The following is a 17,678-nucleotide window of genomic DNA, read 5'->3' on the forward strand; positions in this document are numbered from 1 at the left end:
AGACACTGAAGTAGTAACCACCCACCCACTGTGATGTCCCTTCCTTATTCCAGCACCCTGGCTCCCTCTGCCTGTCCACCCTCTCCAACCCTGGCTGTCCCGAACACCATGGACAAATCAGAAAACACAAACAGCCTAAAGAAATAAGCCAAACTTCTGGGCTTCGTGTCAATGTTGACCTCCAATGAGTAAAGGACGACAACGGCAAAAACAACAAAAACTAATACACCATTTTACATCTTAAGTCACACACACAAAAAAACTGCTGACCCATCATCACTGGCAAAGTTGCAGGGAAACAAACATTTGAACCAGTACTGATAGCAAATGCAAACTGGTGTGTTATGAGAGGCATGATGGTGGGATATGAGGAGAGATCAGAAATTCCATAAATTCTCTTGGAGTGATCCCTATGCTAAAGAAAAGAATTTGAGAAGCAGATATACTTAATGGATCTATGTGACATATAGCACAAAACCTAGACACAGCCTCAAGACTCCAACGAGGAGTGACATGTTAATCCACCCAAAAGGGTGGCATGGTATGAAGCAAGCCAAAGACCGTACGGAATACTCTGGGATGGAGATGCAGCTCAGAGGCAAAGCTCTTGTCTAGCACATGAGTCCCTCAGTTGGATCCCTAGGCCACCAAATAAAAGCACAAACAAAAAGTCACCAAATTCCATGATAAAGGGAAGTGTTACCTACATTATAACACATTTTTAAATGCATATAAATTCTATATGCTGTACTTTTGTTAAATACATATGTATTCAGTGTCACCATAGAAGGAAATGTCTGTCTCTCTCTGCGTGCACTCTGTGTGTGTTACGCTCAGTGCCAGGATTTTAGATTAGTTGTACTTTATATTTGGTCTATTTTCCTACCATTTAAAATTCCTACCATGGAGGCTCAACAGTTAAGAATTACTTGCTGCTCTAGTTGAGGGCTAGAGTTTGGTTCCCAGAACTCATGCTGAAGAATTCACAACTTTCTGTAACTCCAGCTTCAGAAGATCTGTTGGGGTACCTGTACATACACATGCACATACACACGCGCACACACATGCACACACACACACACACACACATGCACAAACACAACAAAATATTTAAAAAGTATTCTCAGAGCTGGCGAGATGGCCCAGCCATTAAAACTGACTTTCTCACACAGACATACATGCAAGCTAAACACCAATGCACATAAAATAAAAAAAAAATTATTAAAAAACAAAAAGACCGACTTCTGCTCTTCCGGAAGACCTTTTCTGATATAAACATTTCTAGCTCCTTTTGCATATTAATGTTTTTTGAAAATGCTTATAAATTCCCTTGACATACTTGGAAGAAAAAAAAACATTGGGAATTGATTTAAAAAAAAAAAGAGGATATAGCCACTTAGAAAAGATGCTTAGGTTTCCAGTTCATTATCTGATAGTCAAACACCCTAGTATTTCCATTTACTTTGGCACCCTAGCACGATAGGAAAAGGTGGACTCAGAAAGCACCCCCAGCAGGATGGCTGCCGGCAGAAACCCTGGGTGTGCGGTTGCCTTTCCATCATCCCTCTGTCATCAGCCAGACTGGGAACCTGCAATATTCCTTGGTTTTCTCTGAGTCTACGGGGCCCACAACACCTCACTCAATGTCCACCTGAAGGGGTGACAGATAGGACCGGCACGGAGGAAGAAGAGTTTTCCTCTAGGATGTGGCTTAGCTTCAACTACAGTAAGCCTAATTCACTAATGACTGTGCCTCTAAGAAGCAGCAAGCAAGAAAACTTCGATGTCTGTGTTCTGGGAGCTCACAGGACTCATGAATCTTCCAGAGTAGCCTCCATGATACTCACCCATGGGGAGCGACCCTTGAAGCTGTAGCCAGAAACAAATTAAATGAATGACTTTCCGGGGCAGTGAAAGTGGGATGGGGGTGGAGTGATGGGGTGACTTCCATTTAGGATCCCAAGGAGAGGGATCCGAAGGGAGGGTGAATGGCTGGTCCATGGAAGGAGCCACAGTCCCCACTCCATACGCTGAAATCAGGTCTGAAGGGTGACTCCAGACAAGAGAAGAAATCTGCCTCACAATGTCATGTTTAGAAACTTCATGCCCCCAATTCACGCCAACTACACTATATGCAAAGTACATGCTCTCAGTTCCATGGAATGTTGTGATGTGTGTCAAATTAATAAATTCTTTGAGGAGAAACTAATGGCAAATGGAAGCTTTCAACAACATTTCGTCCTTCTTTTTACATTTATTTCCTTAGAGACAGAGAGGGTCACGCTGCAATCTGAGTGCACAGGTCTGACCACACCATACTGGAGTCAGGGCTTTCCTCCCACCATGTACTTGAAAACTGAACTCAGCTTCTCAAGTTTGGCAGCATCATTACTCACTAAGACACCTCCAAGAGCATTGGCAACCTTTCAAAACTAATTATATTCTCATGCTGGAGATATGGCTCAGTGGTTAAGAGCACCAGATACTCTTTCAGAGGACCCAGGTTCAATTCCCATCACCCACGTGGCAGCTCAGAACTGTCTATAGCTCCAGTTCCAGGGGATCTGAAGTCCTCATACATGCAGACATATAGACAGACATATGAAATAAAAATAAATTGCAACAAAACTTTAAAAAAAACTTTAAAAAAGCACAAATTATATTCTCTCCCAATAGCCCACATAGAGAAGCTAGCAGTCACAATGAACTGAAAGGGATGTAACGAAAAGCTCAGGGTAGCAAGAGGAAAGGACTTAGCAGTGAGTGACACTCACCATGACAACCTTAAAGCTCAGGTATAGGTATGGGGACTGGAAACAGAGTACAGAGCACAAATGTACAGGGACAGATCACCATATCAAAACCAATGGTGAGGAACAGAGAAGTGACAAACTGCTTGGCAATGTTGCCAGGGGTATTTTTCATCCCATATTTTTTGTTTTTATAGTTATCTTATAATGTTATAATATAATGGAAAAATAAGCATTTTATTCAAAATCACCCATAGAGATGGACTGTTCCTCCTTCTCCAGTAGTTCTTTACCGGCACTTAGTCCTCCAATTCATCTAAGCACATGGCTTTTCCTCTTTGCTACCCATTCCCTATGTGCTTGAGGATGAGAGGCTGGCTCAGGAACTGGGAACATGATCAACTGCGTTTCATGATTTTTGAGTAAAAGAGACCTTTGATGTTCACAGTTAACTTGAAAGACAGATGCACCCATCAAAGACTACCTATATTAGTAGAAGGTAAGGGTGACAGACTGACTTGTGGCTCAGGTTCAAACTAGTTCCTTACTAATCTAGAGAGTATGTTAACCACACCAAGCTATAGCACAGTTTAGAATAGTGAAACAGTACACTCTATACAGAGACCAAGTGCAGCCCTGATTTCTACACCACTGAGTTAAAGGGTGTTTGGAAAGGGCTTTAAAAAAAAAAAAACGTAAGATTGTGCTGTTCCTTCATCACTGGTTGAACTATGACACAGACGAGGCTGCAAAGATTGGGGATAAATGTGTGACCTTAACAAAGAGAGGAGTAGAATGGTATTAAGGTAAAAAAAAAAACCCAAAAACCAAAAAACCAAACAACAAAAAAACAAAAAACAGCTGAGTTAGCTTTTTCTTGTGACAAACTGTCTGAGCAAAAGAACTGAAAAGAAGGGAAAGGTATCTTGGCCCACCGTCTCAGAGGGCTCAGCCCGTGGCCCACCATCTCAGAGGGCTCAGCCTGTGGCCCACCGTCTCAGAGGGCTCAGCCCATGGCCCACTGGTTCTGTTTCCGGCCTGATACAAAGCGGAATAATGTAGTGGCAGAAAGCATCTAGTTGAGAAATTCCTTACATTATGGTAAACGGGAAGCCAAGAGTAAGAGAGACGAGAAGAGTACCCCCAACTGTCGTCCTCCATCCAGAGCCCACCTCAAAAGTGACCAGTTAGGATCAATCATTTCTCAACAGAAACAGCTGAGAATCAAAACACTTAGCACACAAGGGCCTGGGGACAATTTATACCTAAACCACATGATCATTTAACAAGTCATTAGGTAAAATCAGAACAAATTACCAAATTAAAACTCAAATACATTTTTCTGTCTTTGAGATCATAACTAACTTCATATAGATACACATAGTGGCCAGGTCTCTGCTACCATCTCTTTGACCTCTTAACACTGTGTGATATGGCTGACAACCTTCAAAACACCCCAATAATTTTCTCATTCAAGACAGTCTCAACATTTCTCTGTGTTTGTGTGTGTGTGCACTTATTCATGTGTGCAAATCTATATGTGTGCATGTGTGTGGAAACTAGAGGACAACCTCGGCTGTTGGTTCCTAGGGTGCTGCCCACTTTGTTTTCTAAGACAGAGTCTGTTGTTGGCTTGGAACTTGTTGGATGGGCTGAGGAGGCTGCCTAGTAAGCCCCAGGATTCTATGTCTATGTCCCCTGTCCCAGTACTGGAATTACAATACACCTCACTATACTTGGTTTATCCTCAGATCCACATACTGTGACAAGTACTTCATCGAGTGAGCTGTTATCCTAGCCCTTCCTCCCATGTTTGACCCTAGTTCCTCAATGTCCTTGATAAACTTTCTCACACGGGCTCTGGGCCTTTCTAATTTGTGTCTAAGCAGCACTCCCTTGGAGCGCGCATGAGGCCTTGTGTCTGACATATCTCTTATATACCTGTAAATCCTACGTTGATAGCCTCTAGCTAGAATATTTTTGGAACTACATATCCAAAGGCTCATGGGGATCTCATCTGAGTGACAATGAACAGCTGCAAACCCCAACGTTCACCACTGCCCTCTCGGGCCCCCTCCCTGCACCACCTACACTGGGCCAGCTCACTGGTGTCCCTCCTCCAGCCAATGACAATTCCATCCAATTAGAAACAGCTCGGAGTAAAACTTCCAGCCTTCCACCTGACTCCTTTCTCTGTGAATTCTCTTAGTAATACCCTACCACGCGGGAAGAAAGTCTTTTGAGTCCCTTTTGACAAAATACCATCTCTCTACTAGAAAAGTCTCCAGCTTACCTTAAATAAACTCCAACGGCAACGGGGTCTCACCAGGCACTGTGGCCACCGGCAGTCTAAATCACCTAGTCTTCATTCTATCTCCCAGGGCTTCACGGGTACCCTCCTTAAATGGCCTCCCTCCTATGGCCTCCGTCACCCACAGGCTATTTTCAAGTCAGGGTTTTTGAGTGAAACACTTGAAGCAGGCATTCTTTTGCTGCCCTTCCAAGGATCTCATTTTTATAAGGATACAGAAAGTCATGTTTCTTCTTGATCTTATGCCCCATCATCCTCTTGTTTGCTGCCACCCGCAAGACACCTCTCTCAGCGCATGCTCAAATGTGTCCGCTCCACAGTGAGACTTCCAAGGACCACCTATCTGGAGTTGTAGCCTTCCCCTCTGGTACCTGACCCCTCTCACCAGGTTCTGCTATCATCCGCACACTCTCATGATGTCTGCCTGACACACTGCCCAGAGCAATGGGCAGGGGACTTGGTCACTGCCGTTCACTTCTGTGTCCCCACTGACACCATCACCGCCACCCAATGGGAAAACAGGCAAGGCACATAAGTCGCTGGAACTAATACTACTTACTCACTGTAAGTAAAAGCCCAGCTGAAACAAAATTTAGTCCTCTCACTGAGGCCAATGGATCCAAACTGGCTATTTTAATATGCCATCAATAATGAAAAACATGAACAGTTTTCATACTTTTTCAATATGAAAGCCTTGAAATATTTTATGGAGTGATACCCATACCACATGGAAATTCTTGTTAACTATAAGACAAGTGTTCAACAACCACAAGTAGAGAGTGGCTTTCTTACTAGACTGGGGAGGGGGGGCCTAGCACAATGCCTGGCGCAGAGAAGACATTTAATAAAGATGTGGTGAACAGACGAGCAAATGAATCAATGGAACTTGCAGACTGGATTAATTTCCATCACAGAAACTAAGTTTAACAAGCCTCATAGTAAGCATTTCTAACGCGAGACATGTCAGGAAATGATGCTACCGCATGCACTTCACTTAAAGACGGCCTTGGGGGCTAGAGAGGGGCTCAGTGGGTGAAGTGATTCCCAGGAAAGTGTGAGGAACCGAGTTCAGATCTCTAGAACACATGTAAAGTCAGATGCATACATCTGCAATCCTAGCACTCATGGCCAGATGCGAGGCAGACAAGAGAACACCTGGAAGCTTGTCTAAAACAAGGAGTTAGGCAGGGGCCAACACCTGAACTACACACACACACACACACACACCCCACCCCTGTCTTGACTATAATCCACTACAATGATTGCCTAATTCACAAATTGGTCCCAACTCCTACTCTGAAAACCAATGTTCTAAACTTCCGAGTTGCGCAACCTGTAATGAACGGCTCTCAGGACACTTCCTCTGACTTCCAGCAACTGCCTGGCAGTCTCAGCCAACAGGCGGCTAACAGGCAAGGAGGGCTAGTCCAAGTACTGCATGAACCAGTAGACGGAAATAATCCGTCCACCCGGTGATGCCGGTTTGCTTTTTTAATTAAGAGTCATTTTCTGTAACTTATCACACTGTCAGGTAATTAACAAAACATGTAATTACCTTTAATTATATGCTACCTATGGACTAATACACAAAATTCAAGGGGGAAGCTGCAGGATTTTCACACTTCAAAAAGACTGGGTTTGAACAGAGTAGAAAAATAGAGGAATTTTTTTCATCCCCTCCCCCCGATTCATTACCCTTTATCCAAAGGCCACGGAAGTGTAATAGTTCATATCAGGGGCAGAGAACAGGCAAACGATTAAGCTTCATTTCATTTTTACAAAGTCTCAATCATGAGGCGTCCTTTAGAAAGATACCACAAACATCATCTCCAAAGCAGGAATCGTCAGGACAAGCACAAACCTGTGAAGGAAGGTTCTAGCCACTGCCATCATGGCTCCCCTGAGAACCGAGGGAGAGTACGAACAAGATTCCCATGCATGTACTATGCCCTTTTTGATGTTTTTGCGTACACATGTGTGTTTGGGTGTGTGTTCCTGTCTGGGTGCACACGTGTGAAGTCTAGAGAACAACCTGAACGTCATTCCTCTTAAGATGGTGGCTCTCATTGGCTTGCTAAACATGATGGGTCAGCTGGCCAGTGCTCAGAGAATCAGGGTCTATTCCTCGGCTCTTGATTCCAAGCCTGTCCCACCATCCCCATGGTATATCTTTGTTCAGTCTTTCCTGTGGTTTCTGGGGATCCAACTCAGGTCCCCACACACATTCCTAACCTAACTAGCTCTTCCCCGCTGCATTTCTACATAATTACTGGTTGTATTTCTTCCTGAAGGTTCCGCATCATGCAAGAAAAGTGAGATTTACTACATTGTCATTAAGTTGACCAGCTACCACCTCACATGAGGACTTCTAGAATGTTTGGGGTGAGCTGTTAAAAAATGTGGGCCTTCGGCAGATGGGACACCATTTTAAAGGTATGTCTGGGATTGTGGAAATAGTTCAGAATGAAATCTCTTGCCTAGCACATGTGAGGCTCTGGGTTTAATCTCCAGTACCACAAAGGTTGTGGGGAGTATGTATATATTCCTTTCCTGATTTTGTTTTATGTGTATGGTTGTTTTGGCTGCATGTATGTTTTAGCACCATATGCCAAATGAGGCCAGAAGAGAGTGTTGAATTCACTGGAACTAAAGTTGCAGATGGTTGCAAGCTGCCATGTGGGTGCTGGGAATTGAACCTTGGTCCTCTAGAAGCACAACAAGTGCCCTTAACCTCAGCCATCACTCCAGCCATGCCCTCCTTCTATTTTTTTATTCACTGTGTAAAATATAGCCACTTGCACATTGCTACAAATACTATCTTCACTATGAAATATGTTCTTATGTGCATTTGAACAAATGATCTCTGCAGAACATCAATTGAACCAAGCGTGTTTCCCTGAAAAATCAATATGTCTAACCATATTTTTCTTATGGTTTTCTTATGGCACAAGAAGAGGCTAAGTTAGTTTAAAATCATGGTAACAGTGCTGAAGAATGACCAAGTCAGTTTGGGGGCCCCTACTGCCAGCAAGATTTGCCGAAAAAGGCAGAGGCAGGAAGCTCATAAGTTAGACGTCAGCCTGTGATACAGTGAGTTCCAGGACAGCCTGAACTACAAAGTGAGACCCTAACTCAAAAAACAAGCCAACAAACAAAAGCAGCTGAGTTTGAAAACCAAGAATAAAATTTAGAAGTTTAACTGCTGAGAGTTTTGGAGCCTGTCCTGACACTCACTCTGTAGACCAGCCTAGCCTCAAATGCATAGAGGTCCACCTGCCTCTGCCACCCGAGTGCTGGGATTAAAGGCATGCGCCACCACTGCCTGGCACCCTGGACAATCTTTAACATGACTCTACTCCAGGGAAGAATTCAGTCTCCAAGCAGCAGAGACTACATGATTCCATTCACACCTAAAGCAAGCAAAGCTAACAGGACAGAAGGAAGAGTAATGGCTGTCAATAGGTTAAATAGAGGGCAAAATAGAAAAGGGCGGCGATCTGATGCAAAGATTTCCTTCTTGGTTGACGAAATGACACACCATGTAAGATGGCAGACAGCAAAAAGTCTGAGGACCCAAAGCACCCGTACAGCGAACATTCTTTAAATGAGCGAATAAAATCATGTGTTGATTATAAATTCAAAAACTCTGAATATGAAACACTAAGCTGCCTAACAACTCACAACAGCATTGTTGTGCAGAGGACAAGAAAATCAACCTCACACTTCTGCACTGGGCTGAAACACATCACTGGGCAACTTCTGGTCCTCGCTCTGGGTCACTTTCAAACAGCAACCATAGTTAGCCTTTCTACAGTCATTATTGGCAGTTGAGTCTGTCTTCTGTCTGTAACATAAACTCCGAGAGGACAGAGACTACATCCTTTTCAGGTGGAACTACACTCTGAGGGTTCAGCGAAGAACTATTAACAGAGATCTGTGCTAACAATTTAGGTGTGTGCACAAGTACACCTACATGCATAAATAAATGTAAGTTAGCAAGGGAGGGAGAAAGGGAGGAAGGGAGGAAGGGAAGAGGGAAAGGGGCAGGGAGGAACAGGGAAACAGAGGGAGGGAGCAAGGGATGGAGGGAGAGGGAGTTAGCAAGGGACAGAAAGAGGGAGGGTCAGATTGGAGTAATTCACTCCATAAAGAAGTTATGGATGCTCTAACCTCTTATATTTGCTCCTCAGTCACTTCAGTCTCTCTTCACTCAAAAACATTTCCCAGCAGCCCTTGAAACTCCGTGGCGCCCTTCCCTAATCTCACCAATTACAGGTCAAGAGGTGTCATGTGAGCAATCTTTAACTTTGGCTTCAAAGAAAATGGAGTAGTTTGGGCTTTCCATGTTGTGGCACACAGGCACACAGCTTGGCTTCAGGTACACAGATAAGGAGAGAGTCCCCGGGGCAGAGAGAGAGGATATAAAAGCCTCCCTGGGCAAAGAGACTAGCTGGATGCTACATGACCCAAGTCAACGAACGTTCAATTTCAAACACTAACTGCAGCAACAGAGATTGCAGCCTGGTCGTTACAATCAGACCCAGGTGTGCGGTGTATCTAGACAAAGAGGAGTCCAATGGCTAGCTAGGGGGGGGGGGGCTAGTCGATCATATTTGGGCCAGTGTAGCCATCCAGCAATGCAGGAAAGACTTTGCAACACAGAGTCCACAGTATTAAGTTCATAGGCACAATTTAAATTAAATGCTGAAAGTTTTCCTTCTGCTTTTTCATATATATGTTAAATCCAGGTCTCATGTAGTCCAGGCTGGTCTCAGACTTGTTATGTGGGCAAAGTTGGCCCTGTAGCTGCTGGTGATCTTGTTGTCTTTGCTCCCATAGAGCTGGCATGACAGGCCTCCACCTTCACACCTGATTATCCACTGCTGCCCACTCAGACATGTCTGCTCCTTAATGGGCTATTGGAGTTGTTTGGTATTTGTAAAAGTAATTTGTAGCAACCTGTTGTCCATCTAAAATTACCAAGTTGCCGTTATATTTGTGATGAATTATGCCATCTTGCAATAAAGTGACAATGGAAACAAAAATACCCCCAAAGATGATTTGAGTGGAGCACCTTAGACGGTGCTGCTGCTAAGGAAACGCTGGAGTCACACAAATACACAGTTCGAAAAGAACGAGGGACGAACACATTTCAATTAGCTGAAAAGCATTTTAAACCTCTAGGAAATCATCCATACTATGCAAGGCACAATGAATGCAAACTGTGAACATGTACCATAGCACCTTCATTTAACATTAAAAAAAAATCTCAAAATGGGGAAGGCGAAAAATTACTATAATTGTACTTTACTTGAAGTTGTTTTTTTTTTTTTAACTTTCTCACAAATAAGCTGATCATTTAAAAAGAATCAGAAGCACCACATAAACCAGGAAGCATAGGGATATCTTACATTTGAAGGCAATTATCTGGGCCGAGTGGTATAAGCCTCTAACCACAGCACATTGGGGGCACCCAGAGGAGGAGCCCTGAGGCTCAGGGCCCAGACAGTCCAGTCCAATTGGTGCTTCAGGTTCAGTGAGAGACGCTGTCTCAGGAAATCAGGGGAGAGTGACTGACAAAAGTACCTCATGTTGACATCTAGACTCCAAAGAAACGCTCAGAAGTATATACACATACAAGCGTACATCAAATATACATATATGCATCTGTGTACATACAGTACGGGTGTGTGTGCATGTGTGTGCACATGCGTTCTTCAACTCAAGCTCATCCAGAATTAAGCAACAGAATGATAAAATTTTAGAAATCAGGTTGACACACAAAATGCTTCTTTCTCTTGCTGTACAAGCAATACATACACAAACATATATACACACATACACGTGTGAATTTGTCTTGAAGGATATTTGACCCTGTCTAAAAGTAAATTTGGGGGGCAAAAGAGAGATTGAGTGGATAGTGTAGGACCAAAAGAATGTCAAATAACAAAATGTTTATTGAGAATAAAAATGAAGGTGCCATGTAAGGAACAAAAACCAAGCTCACAAAGGCAGAAATGAAAGAAAAAAAAGAAACAGATTAAGCAAAATTTTCTTTTCTTTTACTTTTCTTTTATGTGCATTGGTGCTTTGCTTGCAAGTATGCCTGTATGAAGGTGTCAGATCCACTGGAACTGGAGTTACAGAGAGTTGTGAACTGCCATGTGGGTGTTGGGAACTGAACCTGGGTCCTCTGGAAGAACAGCCAGTGATTCTAACCTCTGAGTTATCTCCCTAGCCCCCAAGCAAAAATTCTTATACTGAGTCCCAAGAAATCTAGTCAATGAAAAATTATATCAGAGCAAGCCTAGCATTAGAGGCATGCACCACCATGCCCCACCAAGTTTTCTTCTGAGCTCCCTGTTAGCTTTGATGAATCTCAATTTTCAGCTTTTCCTGTGTTTCTAACAGCACAAGAGGAATTAATGCCGGAGGAGCATCCTGAATTAGGATCTCTACTAGAGGTGACAACATTCAGAGCATGAGGAGTGGCTGAGACAGAGGTCTGAGTGACCCCAAAACAGGAAACATTTACTAGACAGTACTTGGCAGGAAGCCCCAAACTGAGCCTCAGGCCAGGGAAGCTTTCCCTTTGCCCTTGCCACAGTGGCCAGGGAAGCCTTCCCTTAGCCCATCCCACTGTGGCCAGAAAACCCTTCCCTTAGCCCATCCCACAGTGGCCAGAAAACCCTTCCCTTAGCCCATCCCACAGTGGCCAGAAAACCCTTCCCTTAGCCCATCCCACAGTGGCCAGAAAACCCTTCCCTTAGCCCATCCCACAGTGGCCAATAAAAGGCCACATGCTCATCAGCATCACCCTCTTCCAGGCTGGAATATCTGAACAGACATGAAATACTTCTGGACATGAATTTCCCCAAAGAGCATAGATAATGAAACGAAGCAAATCTGAAATGCAGGGCCCAAAAGCAAATACACCAGAAAGAACTCTAAAACAAACCTACTGTCTCCATGATGTACTCCAGAACCAAAGCCCCCATGTGAGACCGAAGACAAAACTGATGCAATAATCTCCATGCTATCGAGGTTCTAGAATGTCTCTATCTTACAAACACGCTGAACAAGACAGCAAAGCCAAGATAGGATTCAGTACGGCCACAGAGCAACTATTAAATGGACACTTACCTACTACATCAAATGGAACTACTTACTACAGGCCAAAATTAAAACGTGAGATGGAAAGGCTAGTTCAACTCAAGAAAAAAAAAAAGGCACAGGGAGGTCTTCACTAAAAATACAAATACACTTGTATTAAAACTTAAAAAATAAATAAATGGACACCATAAAAATAAATTTAAATTCCACACACCAAAAAAAACCTGAAATTCACTCCTTTAGACGGTCAAGGGCTTAACTCTGAGATGCTCCCAAATGCAAACACCCGGCATACATGGCCACTTAGTGGGAGTATTTCATCTGCTCCCTCAAAAACATGAATTTCAGGAAATGAAATTTGGCCTTCATCCGTCAAACCACATTAAGGCTCTCTGAAAACTTTGAATTTTAAAGCCAAGTACTCGTTTGATTTCCAAGTGAGGTCAAGAAAATGAGACAGCACAGTGCTGACATTCAGGGCTGTGCCCCACACTGCTAAGCAGTGACACCAGAGTGGCCTGTTGTTATGGCTCCTGACTATTAATTCCTGAAAGAAGGTGATTAGAAAGGCGGCAGATGAGCATCCATAGGACGCCATCACTGCAGCACAGAGCACGGACGCGCGCTCCTCATGTCTGAGGCAGGTTACTTTTATGAACCACCACTGTGATGTGAGCAAGCCCTTTCTAGCTGTAAGCCCGTAAAACATACAAGCAAAAATTAATTAAAGTTCAGCTTCAACAAACTGAGGAATAAAGTATGATATTATTTGGGGGAACAAAGAATATGGATTGGCTATTCCTTTAAGGGAATCTTTAATCTTTTAAAGGTTTCTGCCCACATGCCACACATGCACATCGACACACGTGTTTATATGCATGTTCATATCAACAGAAGAGGAAGTGACCAAATCCCAGGTCCCAAAGGCCGAAACAGTTTTAGCTACAAGTCCAACAATTACCTATGATTTTTACCTTATTTTTTTTTTGCTTCTGTAATTCAATCTTCAGTTATAGTCACCTCAAAAGGTCACTTCTCACCCTGAAATCAAAACAGAAACAACACATCACAATCCCAGTGACAAGGAGAATCTCACAATGTCCAGCATCCACACAAGCCAGAGGACCAGGAGTTTAACTGCACATCCCGGAGATTTCTCAGTTCACAGAAACAAGGCTGGGATCTTCACTCTAAGACCATAAACCCAACAGGGACAGGGAAAGTGAAGACGAAACACTTCCGACTTTTCCTAAGAACTCTTTCTTGCTTCGTTATCTAATAATTCATTTTCGAGTGGAAGAATACACGACTCACGGGCCTCTGTTTTTGGAAACCCGACTGGTACTTGAATGTGTGTGTTTGGTTCATGTCCACAGCATCTCTAACTTCATTAAAGCATCAGGCTTATTTTTCTCCTCTCCGAAAGTGAGCTTGCACTTGCAGACATGATGCTTTCTGTCACTCTGAACGTTTCAAAATAATTTTCTTTTTTTAAAGGCACCATTTTCTACTTGGGGAGGGGCAAGGGGTTAATTGCTGTTGAAAGCCGCTCACAGAATATTTAGCACTTAGCATCTATCTCTACCAGATCCACTACATTAGATAAAAATGGTTCATGTCACATGAAATAAACAAATGAAACCAAGCTTCCCAAAACACAAAGGAAGTGAGGAACACATTTCAACCCACATCTCCTCCGCATCTCCTCCGCATCTCCACCGCCCCTCAGCAAAACTCCTCTGTGCCTTGTAAGAAATGTCAGAAGCTGCCTCTTCCTGTTCAAGTAACTAGAATCAGCACATGGCCCAAGTGAAAAAGACAAAGATTAGCTTGTTAATTTAGACCATGGTAGCGAAGGTGCAGGGTTCATCCCACCTCCTTAAAGAAATACTAGAATATGAGATGGTGAGATCCTATCATGTTACTAGCTGGCTAACAGCATTTTGCTACTGCCCGGTAGAGTATGGAATGGAGCAGATCCCCGCTCACCCTCTGCTGGCAGCCCTGAATGGGAAAGGCCAAGGCTTCTCCCTTTTCTAGGGCTGGGAAGTGGCACTTTCATGCCGACCTCTGACATTTCCACAAACAAGGGGTATGCAGATTCTTGCCATGCTGACTGGAAAAAAAGATGCAGGCCGTGAGTGAAATCAGAATTTTCGTGTTTACTGTTAAGAGGAAATTGGAGGTTTTCACCATAAATCTTTACCTTTTAGGTGGGGGAAAACCCTAGCACGGGAGTTTAAAATGACAGCCCTGCAACTTGTACCCAAACCTTTTTTTTTGTTTTTACACAAAACAATTCAAACTGAAAATGAAAACCGTGTGCCTTCCCGCTGATGCGTCCACTCAGGATTGCCTTCTTGTTTCGTAGCGAACAGCAACAAGAAAGCGCAGCTACCATCACATGTTCAAGGCAGACCAGGAGCCTGGGAGGTACCCCCACTCCACTTGAGGCACACAGCATCTCCTACACAAGAAATGGCGCTCCCAAAAATCAAAACTTTTAAAACTATACTGTTATTTGCAGTCCGAGGGACAACACTCAAGGTCCCTCACGTGCTAGGCAAGCACTTGACCACTTAGCTACACGACCAGAATTCATCAAATCTTAAATAAAAAATAAGTGAACTCTGGCAGACCCTGCTCAATCCAAATCAAGAAGGCCCCTTTCTCCCTCCCCTTTCCTGGAGACTTACTCCAATGCATGTGCTTTAAACTAATTTATATGTTTATCTATTGAGCTGGGCCTATTTTTGCATGTTTGGCAGAAGGGCCTATAGTATTAGACTTTGCAATGCAGATGAGATTTGCTATCATATAGGCAAGGCAAACAACTGGACCTCATTAAAATTTAATTTCCAAAGAAAACTGCTGAAAGGCCTACTTTGAATAAAGTTATCTATCTCTAGTGTTGCATCTGAACCGACAGAACAAATTCCAGGTAAGCGTGAGGTCTCTCTGTTCACACAGCTGCCTAAAAAGCATAGTTCATAAGTGAGTGGAGGCAAAAACCAGACACTGGTTGATCCTCAATGTAACGTACGTGTCTTTTTTTCCACTAGGGAAATAAAAGCATGAAGAGTGAGAAACCGCACAATTAGACAACGGCCACGCTACCACACACAAACCCAGGCAGTGCAAAGCTGGCTACGTTTGATTTCCACTTATGCGTCAAGTATCGTCAGTAAGATATAAAACACATTCCATAAATTTTAATGCACACGCACATCTGACCACTCATTAATTTATTTCTGTTGATTTTACTTTTTTAGAAAGAAGGCATCCATTAGCCTAGTCCATCTGAAATGGTATTTTCTGAGTTTTGCTGCAGCAAGATTAATAGTTCAACAGCTGTTTGCCATCACGTGGAATTAAATGAAATGTGTCAATATAGAAGAAAAGAAAATAAGGGGTTAGGACTGAAGCCCGAGCCGCTAGCAGTACGTGCTTGGGAGAATCAGAAATCACCCACCGTAGTGAAAAAGATGCAACTTGCTTTTTCCCGAAGCATGGAACTTCGATTCCTAAAACTGTGTACTTTTACTGATCAAGTCAATCGACTATTTACTTGTCTGACTGCCGGCAGCACAAACGCAAAAGCTCAAATTAAACCATTGTGTAAAGCCTTTAAGTTCACACACACACTCGCGCACACAAACACACATGCACGCACACACGCGCGCACACGTATACAGTATAAAAGAACTGTCTTCCCTTTCAGGCCTGGTTTTAAAAGGCTGCCACCACACAGATGCCATGTTGTTTTCTTTTTCTCTTTTTAAGAACTTCCCTAGTGATTTTCTGTGTTAGAAGTGAGCCAGGCATATGGTAAACAGAAATTACTTTCCTTCCTGGCATTCTTTTTCCCATTAAAGATCCTATGAACTAGAATTTTCCAAGGCCTCTTCACTGCAGCCCGTGTTATTTACCTGAGGCTACAAGGTGACCACAAAGGCTGTGCTGAACCCCTGCACGTCACCTGCCACCTGTAGGGCTGGAAACCCAATATCTCAAGTGCTTCCTCTTTTTCTACTTCCCCCGCCCTCCCTCCTCCACCGGTTCACTGTGCGGTGCCCTGCGGTTGCCATCCTGCATCCAGGCTGCACTCTGGGTTTTGTCCCTCACTGGATCTGTGAGATATGAAACGCAACTGCCAGCTGGCATAGCTCCTTGGAACTGAAGCCCAAGTTAGCGGGTGAGATCCCACTTCACAGGGCTGGAAAGTAACAGCATACCTTCTATTTTTCACGCTCCAAGTAGTTCCCCCTTTCCCTTTCACAGCGGCTACAATAAACGATCCCCACCGCGAGGCCAGAACTCTCTTTCACAATACACAGTTACCACAAACTGATGCTGAAGGGTGACCACCATCATCTCTCTCCAGCCTCCATCCAGCACAGGCTGGGGGAAAAGCCACCGTGTGCCAGTCTTACCAGAGACACGAGGTGAGCCAAGCCATTCCAGGTCCATGGCAAAGGGGACAGTTTAGCAGGTGCAAGGGCCCAGGACTCAGCACTGTGCTTTCCTAAAGGACAGAGCATGGCTCAAACGTCCACACTCCCACATCCTCCTGCTGAACAGCAGAGACTTTCCTTGAGAAAATCGGTCCAAACGGGCCAGTTTCCAAGGGAGTACTGCCTCTTTAAGTCGTCAGTCTGAACTCATTTTGGCTTTCCTGTCTTATCTTCCAGTGATTTCTTAGAAAACAGAAGGCTATCGGCACATGCTGGACTGATTGAACACAAGAGTCACTTTATTTTCCACACTTAAGAAAATCCACGTTGAAATCAACCCCAGAGCGTAGCCCTGTGCTCTACAACTTCAACTACTGAGTCAGATTTAAGAAAATTTCAAAGGAGGGAAGGCAGAAAGACAAAGAAAACTAGGGGTGAGGGGGAGCAGAGTAGAGAATGAAAAGGGAAAGGAGGAAGGAAGGACATGGGAAATAAGTGTCTGTGTCGCGCAGGCATTCTGCAGCCAGGGGTGGCCTGAGACACACCCATGGCAGTTGGCTTATAAAGGCAACACTTCCTTTACTGGTCTCTATCAAAGAAATGACCAGCCACACACCACTGTGTCATTGTCCAAACCCCCTCCTGTCCCTGGGAGGAACATTTTACTGCCCTTTCTCTCCCTCTGGGGAAACAGCACAGAGTCTAACTTTGGGGATCTGTTCTGGTAGGCAAAACTCGAAAACCCCATACACAGTGCAACCATGTGCTACAGGCTACAGGCAACCCAGAGGATTGCGGAAGACATCACTCCAGGCTGGCTGGCGTTCCCCCAGGAAAACTACAGCCAAGGGCCTGTCTCAGTTGGAAAACTCATTCTCTTTTACCTTCCACTCAAGTAAAACCCTGGCCACGGTCATGTGAAAATATTTTATAGGTATCCTTTAACAACCTGTGCACGTTGAAACCCAAAAACAATATTTGCTGTTTTGCCTTTGAAGCGCTAACAAAGCCTTTGTTTTAGATTCGCCTTCAGTGTGCAATAAGAGTTAA

The 17,678-nt window shown here is 43.9% G+C and overlaps 1 protein-coding gene across 8 annotated transcripts in view; it reads right to left on the reverse strand.

Moving 5' to 3' along the window:
• Positions 1-17,678, reverse strand: part of Foxp1 (forkhead box P1) — a 622,100-nt gene that overhangs the window by 336,434 nt on the left and 267,988 nt on the right. For all 8 annotated transcript variants that reach the window (XM_050149366.1, XM_050149370.1, XM_050149375.1 and 5 more), the window contains one exon: positions 13,149-13,215. The gene's annotated coding sequence lies outside the window, so the exon portion shown is untranslated. The remainder of the gene's footprint in view (positions 1-13,148; positions 13,216-17,678) is intronic.

The sequence above is a fragment of the Alexandromys fortis genome, unplaced genomic scaffold, assembly GCF_014885135.2.
Source record: "Alexandromys fortis isolate MF-2015 unplaced genomic scaffold, M_Fortis_MF-2015_v1.1 scaffold_48, whole genome shotgun sequence".
In the NCBI taxonomy this organism is placed as follows: domain Eukaryota; kingdom Metazoa; phylum Chordata; class Mammalia; order Rodentia; family Cricetidae; genus Alexandromys; species Alexandromys fortis.